Consider the following 18,033-nt stretch of genomic DNA (forward strand, 5'->3'; position numbering starts at 1 on the left):
GGAGAACAATTCACATCTGAATTTGCGGGTCAAAGGTGTTCCGTAATGGTCAAAACAAAATAGATGTATTATTAAAATATGAGGTATTAACTTTGTAAAATTTACTTTTCAAAGCAATATTTGGAAGATTTATAAAATGCATGGTTCTTTTTTTCCTGGTAAAATCTGAAGTTTCTGTGCCTAGAGTCCCAGCAACTTGAGTTTTAAAATAAAAATGTCATGTCCTTTAAAAAATTGATCCCTAGAAAGTGGAAATCTTATATTATATATTGAATGGCCCTACAATAAAAACTGTAAAACTGCTACTGCTTTCAAAACAGAAACAGTTGCCCCATTATATCTTGATGGAAAGCTATTGTATTGTTATTTACATGTTGAGTCTCGGTTCTAAAAGCCATTGTTTCTGTACTTGAAAAATATTGGATGGCTTCTTGATAAATCCCAGTGTCCTTTATTCTCCTTTTTTTGAAACTAGTTTAAAAATCTAGAGACGTATTTGGAATGAATAAACATAGTTTAAATAGTAAAATCCCTTTACAGTTCTTCTTGATTGACAATTTATTCATGAGGTAACAGTCATTTGAAGACTTTAAAGGTTTGTTGTGTATGATGATACCTCTGTGATTTGCTTGAGTTAGCATTGACTTCATTAACTGCAAATTTGGATTACTCTGGCATGGCACATAAAAGCATTAGGGATGTGTTAATCAAGACAGTACTATTTATCTGCATCCTAGCTAAGTAGTGTATATGATGCTACAGTGACATTCAGCAAAAAAAAGACATTTAATGGAAAAAGCTGCTTAATAACATATTCACACAATATGCTTATTTTTATGGTAAAACTGTAATAAAATACTTGAGGAATTCACATTACCTCAATAAACATAATATATAAAAATTAAAAGTTAAACAAACTTGCAAAATTTCTATGACTACAATACACATTATATAAAAATTCTTACCTTTAACCAATAATAACAAAAATAATATTGTTATTATTATTATATTTATCTTTTAATTATATGGTGCCACAAGGCATTTGCAGCACCCATCTACAGATTAAATGAACAAATAAGCAAAACTTGAAACCGTGACTTAGTTGAATACAATAGAGGACAAGTACATAGCTGCATCAGCAGACAAAACTTAATTAAGTATCAGAGTGATATTTTAATTACACAAATAGCATGCTATAATAAACATATAAAATACACTGTATACAATAATAAAGTACACTAAAAGAAGGGGGGGGGAGGAAAATGGTGAAATAATTTGAAATAGCTGCGTCCACTTTTTAGAATGATATCACCTGGTTTAAGTCCACAGTCCAGTGGGTGACCGTTTAAATTGAGGAGCAGATGAATTATCAAAACCTGGCCACGGCGGTACTCAGATGTAGTATTTCTTCCAATTTGTAGTAGGGGGTAGCGATCCTCCCAATTTGGATAGGAAGTATAGGTAGAGTGTCCGCTGTAGAGCCCTGGGTGGGTATTAGATAGGCGGCTTGCCTTCAAGAGGTGAGTGCCTCACTCCAGGTTAATATGGCCAGTGATGGTGAGCAAGTAGAAATCTCCAAACGGTTTTCAGTTGAAAATAGGTGGCAGTGGAAGGCAGCGCTTAGTGGCAGTTAGGAGCCTGGACCAACGCGTTTCACTGCACAGAGCAGCTTGAAAAAGCTGCTCTGTGCAGTGAAACGCGTTGGTCCAGGCTCCTAACTGCCACTAAGCGCTGCCTTCCACTGCCACCTATTTTCAACTGAAAACCGTTTGGAGATTTCTACTTGCTCACCATCACTGGCCATATTAACCTGGAGTGAGGCACTCACCTCTTGAAGGCAAGCCGCCTATCTAATACCCACCCAGGGCTCTACAGCGGACACTCTACCTATACTTCCTATCCAAATTGGGAGGATCGCTACCCCCTACTACAAATTGGAAGAAATACTACATCTGAGTACCGCCGTGGCCAGGTTTTGATAATTCATCTGCTCCTCAATTTAAACGGTCACCCACTGGACTGTGGACTTAAACCAGGTGATATCATTCTAAAAAGTGGATGCAGCTATTTCAAATTATTTCACCATTTTCCTCCCCCCCCCCTTCTTTTAGTGTACTTTATTATTGTATACAGTGTATTTTATATGTTTATTATAGCATGCTATTTGTGTAATTAAAATATTACTATTTTTTTTAAAAAAAAACAATTTTCTCACTCTGTCATCAACGAGCGCAGTCTACCATTCTTTTCTTGCATTTTCTATAGGGATTGACACCCCCTTTTTTTGACAGCTGCTAGCGAAAGCCACTCATACAGGCGCCCCTACAGTTACCTTGGTAACTGACCCCCAAACCTTTTCAATAAGTATCAGAGTGGCAGAAAACCGCAGGGTTTGGTGCCATCGAAGGTGGTTTAAGCAAAGGAAGAAAAACTCATGAAGGAAGACGACCCTGCTCATTTGAGCTTACATTCTATACATACCTACTGTATGAAGCAGGGATGGGGAACCTTTGGCCCTGCAGTTGTTGTTGAACTACACATCCCAGCATGCCCTGCTATAGTTTTGCTATTTGTCCTTGTTAAAACTGTTGCAGGGCATGCTGTAGCTGGAGAGCCAAAGATTCCCCATCTCTGCTAGAAAGTTACCTAACAGGATGTTTTTAAAATTTCATTACACACTGAAGTCAATCATCACAATTAATAGTTTACTAAATAATATTGCTCAAAGTGCTATATTTACTGCTGACCTTCTCCTATGTGATACAAGAAAAGCTGTCATATCAATTATGCTTGCAATATCAGTTAGTCAGGGAGTGGATTATGCACAATGCTATCAAAGACTGTGAAGACTGGTGTTATCAGGAGTACATAAAGATTTATATAAGGGCCTTATGGTGGTATCCAGGTGTACACCGAATCGGGGCCAGCTTTAGGCATCTGCCTAGGGTGCCGGCCACTGGAGGCTGGCCACTTGGGAGCAGCCCCCCCCCCTCCCAGATCAAGGTGAGCATCTCCCTCCCCCCCCCCATGGAGTGCCGCTGCGACCATTGCAGCATCTCCCGCCGCCACCCACCCCCCCCATGGAGAGCCATCACCGCATCTCAAACCACCCACCCCCCCCCCCCATGGAGCCAGATGCTGCTCACTCTCTATTTTTATGGTTTGGTCAGATTACCCTCAAGTGTATTAGTTCAGAATTGGCTTTATTTGGGTTTTTGGTTCCTTTTAAATCAATAAAAACAGGTAAAACCATGCTATTTTTTTATTCTGTATGAAATGGCATATTAAATCCTATATATATACATAAACCCATCACTAATACTCCTTTCATACATGCAACCCGGCAATTACCCAGCATTTTGAGTGCCAGGTCATTTTGCCGTTTGCAGTCTGACCCCCTTTCACACATAGCAGGAAAATACTGTGTTAAAAGGTGTCAACCTGGTAATTTGCTGAAAACACAGGTTATTTGTGTAGTGTGAAAGGGTCTACCTGGGTCACATATCATGAGTTGATGACCCTGCTAAAAAGCAGGGTCGGTGACCTGGGATTTAAAACCAGAGTAGACTCTTGCACACTACACAAATTACCGGGTAGAACTGCTTCACCAGGTAATTTGCTGTTATGTCTGAACAATTGAATACCATCACAATATATGAAATCTGTGATATTAAAAAAGGCATAAAATGGGCATGAAATTAAAAAAGGGGAATAAATGGGAGTGATATTTAAGACTAACTACAATAAATTAGGGGTGAAATTTAATAGGATGAGAGATATGGTAAGAAATCTCCAGGGTTTTTTTAAGCGGCAATCATTTACATTGCAAAATCAGTTTGATTTTGAAGTGTAAATGATTGCTGTTTTAACAAAAACTGGAGATTTCTTGCCAAATCTATCACTTTCTGAATCTCTTATCCCAGTGGTTCCCAAACTGTGTGCCGTGGCACCCTGGGGGACCTCAGGACACTTGCAGTTGTGCCCTGAGTTGATGGCCCAGGGCCAATTAAAATTATTCATGATCAATATAGAAGACAAAACCAGTGCTGTCAATGATAAAGTGGAAAAACAGTAGCAAATCATGTCCCTCACCATATAACTGACCCTAATGATGACATATAAACACAATTTAATTAATTGAATATTTTTTACTGAATTTATCAATAACTAACATGCGGCCTAAGGGTGCCGTGAAAATATTTGGATGCTCAGGGGTGATGTGATTCAAAAAGATTGGGAACCTCTGTCTATTAATTTTTCCCTAGGGGAAACATTTACTAAAATGGGGATTATGTTTCACATGGGATGTTGCTATGGGCAACCAATCAGAATCTACTTCTTATTTATTTAGCACCCTCTAGAAGATAATAGACTGGATCTGATTGGTTGCCCATAGCAACATCCCATTTGAAGTATATTCCCCTCTAGAAGAAAAACAATTCAATAGCACACCCGACCATCACTTCAAAAGACATCAGATGTATGAATTTGAAAGGTGGAGAAAAAGACTGATGCCCAAAGGTAAACATTTTAATACACCCATTGAGAAAGAGTTTACTCACTAGAGGACCAGGCTTCAAGGGTATATTCGGTAAATCACTTATTGGTTCTCCTCTTTACTGTCTATGGGTTAAATTTAGTAAATCTAAAATTTTAGTAAATTTACCCCATAAATTCTCTTTTTTTTAAGAGATGAGGTGAAGCAGAAGGTAAGGAACACACAGTAGCAGAATACATGGCAAGTCACAGAATGCATTACTGAATCTGGAGAATGTACTGAACCAACAGTGGCATATCCTGATGCTCGATGAACAGCTGAGCCACATACTACCTGCAAAACCGAAAATTGTGTACCGTAAAGCAAAAAAATTGAAACAAACACTAACTGTTACCTTCTAGTTGAAGAGAAAGAAAAAAAAAAAAACAAGAAAAGGCTTCTTTCATTGCATGCAATGCAAGGGCTGCAAAATTTAAAAAAACAAATACCAAACCAATAAAAACTTCATATCAAATCAGAAAAAAAAAGATTTCAAATAAAAAGCAACTTTTCCTGTGAAACAGAAGGAGCAATATATCTTCTGGAGTGCCCATGTGGCCTCCAGTACGTTGGCCAGACAAAAAGAAAATTGAAAATCAGAATTGCAGAACACCTTTACAATATAAAAAAGGGATTAAAAACACACAGTGTGTCAGCACACTTTGCAGAAAGACATAACAAAGACCCGAAAGGCCTTATCTTCATGGGAATACAAAATGTCAAACCACACTGGAGAGGAGAAGACCTAGTCACATCTCTAAAAAAAATCAGAAACAAAATGGTTGTTCCTATTGGACACCCTAGAACCCAAAGGACTCAACATCGGCATTGAACTGAAAGTCTTCCTGTAAATAGAAAACAAAAGAATACCCTTCCGCCCTTCCCCCTTCCCCATCCACCTCCTTCAGCAAGTCATTCTAATCTCTTGCCAGTCTGAGCAAAATCTCTATTTCTATTTTTATTTATTTGTTTTATTTATTTTTATTTATTTTTATTATTTTTATACTTTTTCTTTGATTATTTTTTATTTTTTAATTTATTTATTTATTTTTATGCGCAAAAGTGGGAACAACAAATATCCCATTTCCAATGGATTATTCAAACCATGTCAGTGACAACTTCCGTTTTTATCAATAAAGTCCCTATAAATAAAAAAATTGTTTTTAAACAAACCATCCTTGAAAAAGCATCCTGTTGGATGTGAAATGCATTGGTTTGGAGAAGAGGAACAAGACAGTTATCAAGGGGTACTCTACCATTTACCCACAGCTACACGCCGCAAGTCACGTACAAAGCTGGAGAAAGTGACGTCACCGCAAGCCGCCCGCCGCACATGGAAGACAAAGACCGGCGATACGCCGCTGCCTTCCCCTGTAATCAGGTCAGATGCTAGGGTGAGACTAGCACAAAACAACCACTTAAAAGAGTGTAAACTTACGCGCACAATTATTATTTTTATTTTATTTATTTATTTTTAATTTCATTTTTATTATTATTTATTTTTAGTTTTATTTATTTAATTGTTTATTTATTTTATTTTTATTCATTTATTCTTAATTTTATGCTTGCACTTTCCTCTCAGTATCTTTTATCCTCAGCCTGTTAACTTCTTCCCTCTTTCCCAATACCCTCTCCCCTCCCTCCCCTCACAAGCGCCCAGTACTCTTTGCTTTCCAGCAATAACCATACAGCAACTACCTACACCTACAGGGCTGCTCAAACAACAAGCGCATAATCGTTTTGGGAAATTTTCACAAATCCCCTAAGAATGCATTATTTACTCAAATAAAATGTGCTTTCTACCTTATGACACTAATGCCAAGGGTTGTACACTGCCCCACTACCAATATCCTGCACTAAATCACTACACTACATTCCCCTATACACTGCAGTACATCACTACACTACAATCCTCAATATTTTGCACTACATCACTTTATTATATTCCCCTATTCAATACACTACATTCTCCTATACATTGCAGTACATCACTACACTGCACCCCTCAGTATTCTGTACTGTATCACTACATTACATTCCTTGTACACTGCACTACATCACTAAATTACATTCCTTATACACTGCACTACACAACTACATTACATTCCCCCAATATTCTGCACTACATCACTACACTACATGCCCATGCACTGCACTATATCAGTAGATCACCCCTCCTACAGTATATTTAGCACTATATCACCTCACTAGACTAAATCTAATTACTATTATACAGTACAGTATATCATTACAGTAAATTACACTAAGGGGTCCAATTAACATTCTACAGTACAAACAATGTTTTAGTATATTTTTTTAAATCAAATTTATATTTAATTTTTAAGTGTCAACTCCATTTATCAATCTTGTAATGCAGGAAATGTCACTGATATACTGTATGCTGGTTACAGTCCTCCCACAATAATGTCCACAATATTATTTAACTTGAAAAAATCATCATACTGTATATTTAAAATAATAGGTTGAGTAACGACTCCATCCTAAGATGGTGTACAGCTTCCAAATAACATAATGGTGAAATGTAATAGGGTGTGAGAATCAGAAAGTGAGACATTTTGGGAGAGTTTTCCCAAATGTTTAAAGCAGCAATCCATTATAGGGCAAATCGACCTGGTTCTGCAGTGTAAGGGAGGTATTCAATCCCTGTCAAGCATGTTATTTTGTCAAGGTTTTGCTCAACTGGAATTTCCATTTTTTATGAGCTCGTTTAGACATTTTCTCGATTTTCAAGGTGAGCTCGCAAGATTTCTGATTTTGTTTTGCTCACTTGATGCCCAATGCTCATCTTGTCGAGCATATTTGGGAGATATTTCTGCAGATTTTTTATCAGCCTATTCATGTTAGGCTGATTGATATGAACAGATCAGGAGGACGCGTAAAGCATCTCCTCGCGGAGCTCGCCACGCTTCGGGATGCCGTGGATAGTGGTGTTTTGAAATTGAGGCATTTGCCAAATTAATCCCAAACCAATGGACAATAAGTGAAAAGCGGTATCCTTTCTCGGTACTACAGTAAGTACTTAAACACACTTAAATACACTAGGTATAATGTCCTGTAAACACTTCTGCTTATTGGGAATAAGTACATGAAACTTTTTTTTTACTCAAGAACATTGTCACCTTTCCCCACCAAAAAAAAAACACATTTTTTGCTAAATCCAAATTGGGGTGCTTCAAGTGTTGAAGTGTTGCGGGAGCATTACCTGCGACTCCATGATCCAAGGTGATTGTTTCCACCATCTCTATTCGGGATCAGTGTGCTGTTGTTTGGAGGGCACCGATCTACACCCTGTTTGGAAATTATTTTACGTGTACAGTAGGAGTGCCACCACACTAAAATGTTATATCTATATATAGATGTATCTATCTATCTATCTATCTATCTATCTATCTATCTATCTATCTAGAAATGGGTGTACCTGCACTCACATACATCAAAGGGAATAGAAGGGGTGCCCTCAAGGTCACACCTGGGTGTGCCTATCATATATCCAAGAAGACCCTGGGGGGGACAAAGCACTCAGCAATATTTTGAAAAAAAAACACGTGTATTTTATTTAGAAAAAAATAGCAGTAACATACCAAGGGTTTGCTGCAAGACCAAAGTAAAGTTACAACGTTTCGATCCCCACTGGGATCTTTGTCAAGGAATATGCCAACAGGGTGAAGGTCTCCGAAAGAAAAAGAGGACTGCTCCAGTTTAGGTCTGCTTACTGTAATAGCCAAAGACCTATCTGCTCACTGCCGCCTCCTGGGTTTATATACCCCAAAGTAGCATCAAAGTCAAACGAGTAACCTCCCCATCCTGATGTCATCGCCAGATGACGGGGTACCCCGTTCTGTGGAACGCATAGAGCTTCCTGACTGTATGTCAGTGAGGCACATGCAGTAACCTAGGGAACCGTACACGTGGCTGGCTGGTTGTCAATAGCCGCCGGCTGCTGTGAGCTTTGTGCAGGGAGGATTTCTAGATACTGCTGCTGCCTTATAGCATAGAAAGGAGACACCATAGTGTAATACGTATATTCTAGGCTATTGCTGCATATTTGTATAACAAGGAGTGCAGTGAGATGCCTAACCCGGCGTGATTATACCAGAGACCAGAGGAAGTATGAATAGCTAATGGGTAATAGGGGTGGTATATTGGTATCATTAAGGAAAAGAAACTATCATTGATAGAGACAAGGCGGGAGCGGGGTATCTGTTTTGGATAAACTAAAATATAGTGGCTGAGGGTAACACCGGGACTTTGGTATAAACAAAAATAGAGATCCACATATACATATAGACAAAAAAACAGAAAAACTGAATGCAAAATTAAAAATGAAAAAATCTAAAAAAAAATGAGAAATTGAAAAAAAGTGTGAAAAAACATCAAAATGTACATATGTACACAAACATATATTTTCATTTTCTAGAAATATAGAGAAAAAAAAGGAATCACTCTGTCCAGATGTCCAATAAAGTCTGTCCTATCTCGAGGGAATATATATTTCAAAAAGATGGATAACGGGTTATGTTCATTCATCCCTCTCAGGGCGAGGGTGTCCAGTCGGTATATCCATTGGCTTTCACATTTCTTGAGTTGTAAAGTCCTGTCTCCACCCTCTGATAGGTGGGGGGATGAGTTGACATCTTAGGGATGAGATCTGGTGGCCCGCCTGTAGGAAATGTTGTGGGAACGGTTGTTCGGCTTTCTCCACTTCAATGGCAGTTCTTAATGCATATCGATGGTTCGCCATCCTTTCCCTGAAGTTCCTCGTGGTCATTCCCACATATGCCAGTCTACAATGGCAATGTAGCATGTATATAACATGGTCAAGTTGGCAATGTAATCAATATTTAATCTTGATCTTTTTACCTGTGTGTGGATGTGGGAATGATGGGCCAGCAACCATGCTGTTGCATGTAGTGCAGCCGGTGCATCTATAGCATCCTGGTTTCTTGCTGTGTAGCCATGACGTGCCTGTGGCTTCAGTAGGACTGTCCAGGGGACGCATCAGGATTTGGTTTAAATTGGGGCCCCTCTTGTATGCCATCATCGGTGGGTCAAAGTTCTGTCATTTCAGATTGGTGTCAGATGCAACGATCGGCCAATGTTTTTTAATGCTCCTCTGTGTTCTGTGAGATGTGTGATCATAAGTATTCACAAAGATGAGACGGTCCTTCTTCGGGGGATTTGGGGTATTGTCATCTGTATAGCCCCGTTGTCTGAATTTGCATGCCATAGTAGCCAGTTGGACTTCCATCAGGTTCTTATATGTGTTGTTGCGTATTACACGCATAAATTGTGAAACTGGGATGTTCTCCTTGAGGGTTGGTGGGTGCTGGCTGGTTTGGAGCAGTAATGTGTTCCTGTCAGTTTACTTATTGTATAGGCTTGTCTTGAAGTTTTCATTTGTGATGCTGACATTTATGTCCAAAAAATTAATGGACCTAGCATCCGCTTGGTATGTAAATCTGATCGGGAGATTCTTTTTGTTTAGGACCTCAACCATGTTGAAAAAATTATTCTGTGAGCCCCTCCAGAGAAGGAAAACATTGTCAATGTATCGTTTGTACATCACGATGTGTTGATGGAAATCTGGGATAATATGTTTGACCTCGTAGTCCGTCATGTATATTCCAGCATAGGCCGGGGCCAAATTGGACCCCATTACAGTGCCAGCTGTTTGAATATAGTAGGCGTTGTGGTATAGGAAGTGGTTACAAGACAGAACTAATTTGGCCTATTCAATAAGAAATTATGTGGGGGGGTTTAAAGAAAGTTTTGTATCCAAGGCAGAGGTGAGTGCCTGAAGGCCATCATCATGGGGGATTACTGTGTACAATAAATGTATATCCATGGTGGCCAATATGACCTCTTCACCAGCAATGTCCAGCTTGAATAGCTTATTCAAGAAGTTGGTAGGGTCCCGTATATAACTATCACTAGCAGTGACTAGTGGTTGGAGATGTTGATCTACAAAGATCGCATGTGGTTGTAAAAGGGATTTGCGTGCCAATCTAATCGGTCGGCCCAGTGGGCGAGTGCAGGACTTATGGATCTTAGGGAGAGTATACAAGATGGGACAAACAAAGTGATCAACACTAAGCTGTTCCATTGTATCCTTATCAATCCAACCCACTGTGTGTGCCATCAGGAGTGTTTCATCAACCCTTCTATAAAGGAGGGGATTGGGTTGTTAGCGACCAATCTGTATGTGTTGGCATCACTGAGTTGGTGCATGATTTCTGAATGATAGAATAACAGTCTTTTATGACTACGGCTCCGCCTTTGTCGGTGGGCCTGATCACAAGGATCTCAAAGCAGCCTGTTTGTCATGTGTCAAATTGTCATGTTTGATCATGGTGCTAGTCTCTCGCAAGTCCCTCTCGACCAGACGTGTGAATGTCTTTAAGCTGGCATTGGAGGAGGTTGGGTCAAAAGTAGATGGCTTTTTAAGTTTAGGCAATGTATTGGGATTTTTGGATTCTCCAAAGTGTTTGCGAAGGCGAATCTTGCGACTGAATTTGAATAAATCGACAGTTGTGTCAATAGGGTCATGTGAAACAGTAGGGACAAGATAGGTGAGCAGATAGGTCTTTGGCAATTATAGTAAGCAGACCTAACCCAGAGCAGTCTTCTTTTTCTTTTGGAGACCTTGACCCTGTTGGCGGAGACGTTGGAACTTTACTTTGGTCCTACAGCAAACCCTGGGTATGTTACTGCTAATTTTAAATATTTATATATATATATATATATATCTGGAAAAGAGTGAGATGGGCGCCTTCTGGTGCAGTATATTGGTATTTAATTGGATCCCTCCACCTTTAGTGAAGAGGTCACCCCTAATGTGTACAAGTGTACCGTAATCTGTGGTCTCCAACCACTGTTTTATGAGTTTATTCGATAGATGCCTCTGGGTGTCTGAGCTCATAAAACAGTGGTTGGAGACCACAGATTACGGTACACTTGTACACATTAGGGGTGACTTCTTCACTAAAGGTGGAGGGATCCAATTAAATACCAATATACTGCACCAGAAGGCGCCCATCTCACTCTTTTCCAGATCTGCATATAGAGATTCCCTGGAACAGGAATCAACAGGAGAGGAGCTGCCACTCTATAAAGAAAAAAAGGAACTGGGCAGGACTACAGAAAAACGGACACATAGTGTCGACAGGACAAACAGAACTTGACTGGGGGATATTTTACTCAGCGCTAGTACCACCATTATATTATATATATATATATATATATATATATACTCCAAATGAAGGCACTCCACACTATTCAATGCAGTTAAAATGCTGTATTTTAGATGCTCATTTCGCCAAGTACAAGCACTTTCAGAGCCTCCGCTCCGTCATCAGGGCAATGGCAACAGCGTTTTCACACAAAACATAGACAGCAGTGTATCCCCCACTGCTACACTGCTGTCTATGTTTTGTGTGAAAACGCTGTTGCCATTGCCCTGATGACGGAGCGGAGGCTCTGAAAGTGCTTGTACTTGGCGAAATGAGCATCTAAAATACAGCATTTTAACTGCATTGAATAGTGTGGAGTGCCTTCATTTGGAGTATAGATGAAAGGATTTCAAGTGCACCCACCAAGCTGCATCACTTACTACATGGAGTGCCGGCATATTGCAAGCATATATATATATATATATATATATATATATATATATATACATATATATATATATATATATATATATATATATATATAGGTACAGGGCGATGCCGGCACTCCAGTCCTCTTGCGTCTTAGGTGCCTGGTGCCTTCGCTGAGCGGGCAGCTGCGCTGGACGCTGGATGCAGGCGGGGGGTATAGCGCGGCACTCAGGGCGGAATGAAATCAAACAACAGGAGCCATACCTTGCGGTTGACGTTTCAGCCTTTCGGCTTTTATCAATATGTTTTATGTTAGCTGTTTTGATAAAAGCCGAAAGGCTGAAACGTCAACCGCAAGGTATGGCTCCTGTTGTTTGATTTCATTCCGCCCTGAGTGCCGCGCTATACCCCCCGCCTATATATATATATATATATATATATATATTAAATTAAGAATGTCTGTATGTGCTTAATGAAGTAATCCACAACTGAATCTCATATAACTAATTTAACAAGCAGTTAACCTATTGTATTTTTCTTATATTATATTCATGGCCAATTATTTCAAGTTTATTATTTTGTATTTAAACTGTGCTTCATCAATATAAAACATGTTCATTATCATTCATACTGTGGCTCAGTAGTATGATAAGATATAATAGTGCCATTATATTGTATATAGCATTAGTCATATACTGTACATTTGCATGCTCAAGGCTTGTTGCAATAATGTGTAGGGTATTTTATTAATAATATATTTAATTAACTATCATTAGTAGCTATTGTCAACTTTATGGATGACCTTAAATGTTTTACAAGGGTCAACTTATCAGCATCATTAATGTCATGTTACCAACAATTCATTAAATATTTGCTGAACAGACAGTTTAATTGTAGCTGACAGTCCTTGAAAAACAGCAAAACACCAGTGACACTGCTTACTTCAACTGAATAATAATGTAAATCTACATTGTAGGCATATTTATTAGACAGAATGATTAAAATATACTGATAGGGCTGTTGCCATTTTGTTCACTTTGCAATGATTGCATTTGTAAACCATTTATTATTGACTTCATTTTTTTATTATTACATAAACTTTGTTACACACTAGACATATACGAGATTTGTTACTTTTGAGAAGATGATGATTAATGTAGCAACAATTTCTTCCAGATATGGAGGGATGAGCCAACAAATGATCATATATTTGGCATGACATTAGAGCTACAACTGTGTTCGACACAGTAACGTGATAACCAAACAACCTATGATCTCCTTTAAAGTTTTGTTTGTAGACCTTTTAAAGCAGGCAACATATTTATGAATATTTAGAATCTTCCTAATTGATATTACTGATCAGTACATTACATTGGCACACCTATTGTGTTCGTAATTTAAAAATAAATAATTAATTTGTAAAAGCTTATGATTACTCTGCTGAGACATATTCATTACCAGCCATACAGTAGATGACAAATATCTAAGATTTAAATTTCCAAAGAAATGGAAACTGTTATTTTAAACACAATATACATTTATTACTCTGCAAGTGGTGGCAAATGTAATATTTACTACTGGGAAAAAATGTTTTCATCTGAATCAACTTTTTTGTAAAATGACTAATGGTGCTATTCATTGCTACCTATCTTGGGGTATACGGTTTGAGTTAAGAGAATATGTTTTGACTTCACACAGCAACCTATTTTTTAATAAGAAGATTTCAAAGAAGTCAGCACGGCACTGCTACTGAAAGGAAATATTTCCTAAAAGAAAATACAGCATTGTGTTGTGAATTTCCTTTCATGCTTTTATGCAACTGTTTGTATATTATAGTATATTATAGTCTCTTGATAATGGATCTGCAGCAACTATAGAAGTTATAACTTAAAAGCAGAGTTAAAAAAAACCACAATTCATCTTCATTCTCTGCAAACTTTTGTGATACAGTGAACAGTATGCATCCTAAGAACTACATCAGAAAAATAGGTTTTAGTTTTGCAGTAACAAGAATCTATAGCTTGTCCCCTGAAGGTTTTGTTGTAACGCATAGACACAATCAACTCAATTAGCCAGTCTAACACAGCCTAATTGACTTGGCTAGTCTACAGAGACAAATAATTTTTCATTGAAGGACATAAAAGGTTATGATTTTAGGAAGGTTTAATCAATAAATTAAGGTAGACGTGATTCATTATTTTAAAAATATTATTTTCTGCATAAAATAAGGCAAGTCAGCACTAATACAAATTCACGAAAGCATGCAGCAAACTTTATATTTGCATACTATAAATACCTCTGCAACATTAAAGTAATTTACATTTAGCTGAAAAACATGCTTGTATCTTTATGTGCCTTTATTCAAAGGCTGATTGCTTTCTGTCAAAATGATGGTCTACAATCAGGAAACAGAGACGCCATATACTCCAGCCACATTTAATTTAATTTTACATGAAATTGTTCTTCTTGATAGTATGACATGATTACAATATAGGTTTATCCCTTTTCAAATACATACAGTATAAAAATAAATATTGTTTTATAGTTAAATGTTTAGCTATAACATTTATTTCGAAGATTTTAAAGGAAATCGAGAGAAAATCCCAAAAAAAGGAACATTATACACAACAATATTGTTTCTCTATTTGAAGTGTTTTAAGTGTAAATGAATTAAATGTGAGTCTAAAGCTACTAATAGTAGACTGCATGACCACTACAATATCAATTGCATGAAGGGTATTGTTTAGTATGCATCAGCACTGGGTTTTTTTTTAGAACTACAAGTCCCAGCATTATAGCACGTACATATGTGTAATTAGAGTGTGTAGTAAAAGATTTCTTCCCCCATATACTCAATATTGTGTACATACTACATCTGAAGGTTAGGACTCCTTAAACTTGGAGTCGCACCTCACCCACCAGATTTGAATGGATTTAACCAGTTTGGTCTCTTGAAGTCACAGACTGCATATTAAAACTGAATACAGAGTGAAGGTAAAGGCCCATACACATGTAGCGATTTAAGGTTATTTTCTAAGCAATTTGTCTATATCACTTAGAAAGTAAATGCATATTGCTTTGTGTGCACAGGCCAAAGCAACGGTGTGCCGACTTGCATGTCGCTATCCCTTGACTAGAACTTGACTGCATGTAGTCAAAATCTAGTAAAATTGCCAGTGTTCGAACCCATTGAACCCTGGTCCACAAAGATCGCTAAGCACACATCACTAGTACATGAGTACCAGCAATGTGGGCTTAAGCACCTCACACAGCATGGAAGCTTCATCGCCTCATTTGTATGGGGCTTAAGACCTACAAACAGGGCCATCTTTTCCACTGGGCTGAGTGGCCCCAAAGCACCCTAAGGAAGGGAAAAATCAAAATCAAACATTGCTTACAGCAAACCCATTAGCGATGGCCAGAATTGGTCAACATACCTCTTCCCCCTGTCCTACTGAATGTCAGGCACAATGTCATCACACCAGACATTATAAGTGAGGAGTGCTAAGGGGAGACACCATGTGCTGGACAAGAAGAGAATAAATTAGAATAGAAGAAATCAGAAGAAAGAAGGCAATAGAAAGGTAAGTGAATTGGTGCAAAAGCTGCATGATGGAGGGAAATGTGTTAAGTGGAGTGGTTGTATAGGTAGGGGCCCCATTGCACTGCTTTGCCCGAGGGCCCATAATGCTGTTAAGATGGCCCTCCCTACAAATTTGTATAATTTGCCAGTTTTAGGGATGAATTTAGGGTATTAGTTGATGTAGCTGAGTTGCCTTGGGCACTCCATAACATTTATATTGCATTATTTATATTATAGTTTCTACCATTTTTTACTTATGTTACACATTTTAACCTTTAGTTTTTCTTTTTTTTATTAACTCAATAACACTCATTTTTCACTAGTGGGGAACACTGGGGTGACTGTCTAGTTAGGTTGAATGCTGAGGATATAGGGTGGAATTTTTCTCTTCATTTGTTTTGATCTCTATGACATTTAATATTCCTGACCAAACATATTCCTTATAGGCAGTTCTGGTCCCTGTTTTTAGGGTCAACACTGAGGACATGGGTTTGACTTTTTGCTAGGATAATTTTTTTTGTTCTACTGGCATAATATGTATAATAATCACTACTACTCCATGGCATAACATGATCCACATGGGTTACTTTTGTGGCATGTGTATAATGGGAACTACTATGGTATAACACATTTATTATGGGCACTACAAATGTGCTAATCAAGTTTCCCCACATAGAGGTTGTGCTAAGTAATATAACAACATAATTGTTTTAACCACTGTATTTATAAAAGTAGAAGTTACATCACTGGGCAGTGGTTTCCTTAATTCAGTTGAAATCTGGTTCGAGAGGACCTGTTCGCTAGCTGAAGGCATGCATGGCGTTGAAAAAAGGGCTGGTCTTTTGGGTATGTGTTTTACGGTCCTGTAGTTTTGGGGTATGTAGTGCTGGCTCTTACGCTGACCAGAGTCAGGTGCTGAGCATAATGTCACTGTGAACCCAGCTCCTCTTAATGAACAGGAGTCAGCACTTTGGTGTCACCACTCAATGGGTGACTTATCCGTGTATTTCAATGATTATTTATTTTCAGAATGTAAGCTTTCAAGCAGGACCTTCCTACTTCTAAGTATGTCTGTTATTACCCTGTTTGTTCTATTACTGTAGTTTAGAATTGCAAAGAGTAATAAATATAATGCACTATGTAATAAACTGTTCATACAGTAAATAATTAATAATTCAGTATTGCTTTCAATTTATGTTATGGTGTCATAAATTCATAAATAAAAAGGCAGACATTTGTTTTATTGGAATACTTGTGCAGCCAGTTCGGATATCATATACATTTTTTTTTAAACTAGCTGACTTGCTCGGTGTTGCCCGGAAAAACCTTGGGGGGGGGGGGGGGTTCATTTCCAAAATTTGCTGTCAAATTTCATCTTGCCAAAGGCCCAAGATTGTACAGTACTTTGTTAAAACATCCACAATAATGTTAGAATGTGTCTGCATTGCATAGTCAATGACAGCAATGAAGCCAGGTGTGGTGTTGTTGTTTGAAACACTCCTGACATTGATAGCTTGTGTGTGTTGATGAATTCCATACAGTATGATGCATTTATTTTGTGTGTGTTTTGTGTTTGTGTGTGTTGTACTGTTTTTGTGTATGGGTTGTAGTGTACAGTATGTGGGTGTGTGTTTTACTGTGTGTGGTGTGTTACATAGTTACATAGTTACATAGTAGGTAAGGCTGAAAAAAGACTTGCGTCCATCTAGTTCAACCTGGTATAGATATCCATTGCTGATTTGGTAGGTTCTGGTATTTTACAGACAAATTATATTTCTTATTTGTACCCATGGATGTTTTTCTCCAGTAAATGTTTGTCCAACTTTGCCTTGAACGCATTTAATGAGCCAGCCGTTACCACCTCTCTGGGAAGAGAGTTCCAGAGTTTGACTGTTCTGACCGTAAAGAAATTCTTTCTACTAGCTGAATGAAATCTTTTTTTCTTCTAATCTATACTCATGCCCTCGCGTCCTAGATTACTTTCTAGTAGAAAAGAGGGTGCGTGACAGTTCCTTATATTGGCCCTTGATATACTTGTACATGTTGAGCATGTCCCCCCTTAAACGTCTCTTTTCTAATGTAAATAGTCCCAAACTGCTTAATCTCTCCCCGTAGCTTAAATTCTCCATTCCCCTAATAAGCTTTGTTGCTCGCCTTTGGACTTTTTCTAATTCTATGATGTCCTTTTTATAGTGTGGGGCCCAGAACTGTACTCCGTACTCTAGGTGAGGTCTCACCAATGCTTTATATAGTGGCATAATTACCCTCGAGTCCCTAGTTTCTATTCCCCTCTT

Source organism: Crinia signifera, chromosome 5, assembly GCF_055691185.1.
Source record: "Crinia signifera chromosome 5, ASM5569118v1, whole genome shotgun sequence".
In the NCBI taxonomy this organism is placed as follows: domain Eukaryota; kingdom Metazoa; phylum Chordata; class Amphibia; order Anura; family Myobatrachidae; genus Crinia; species Crinia signifera.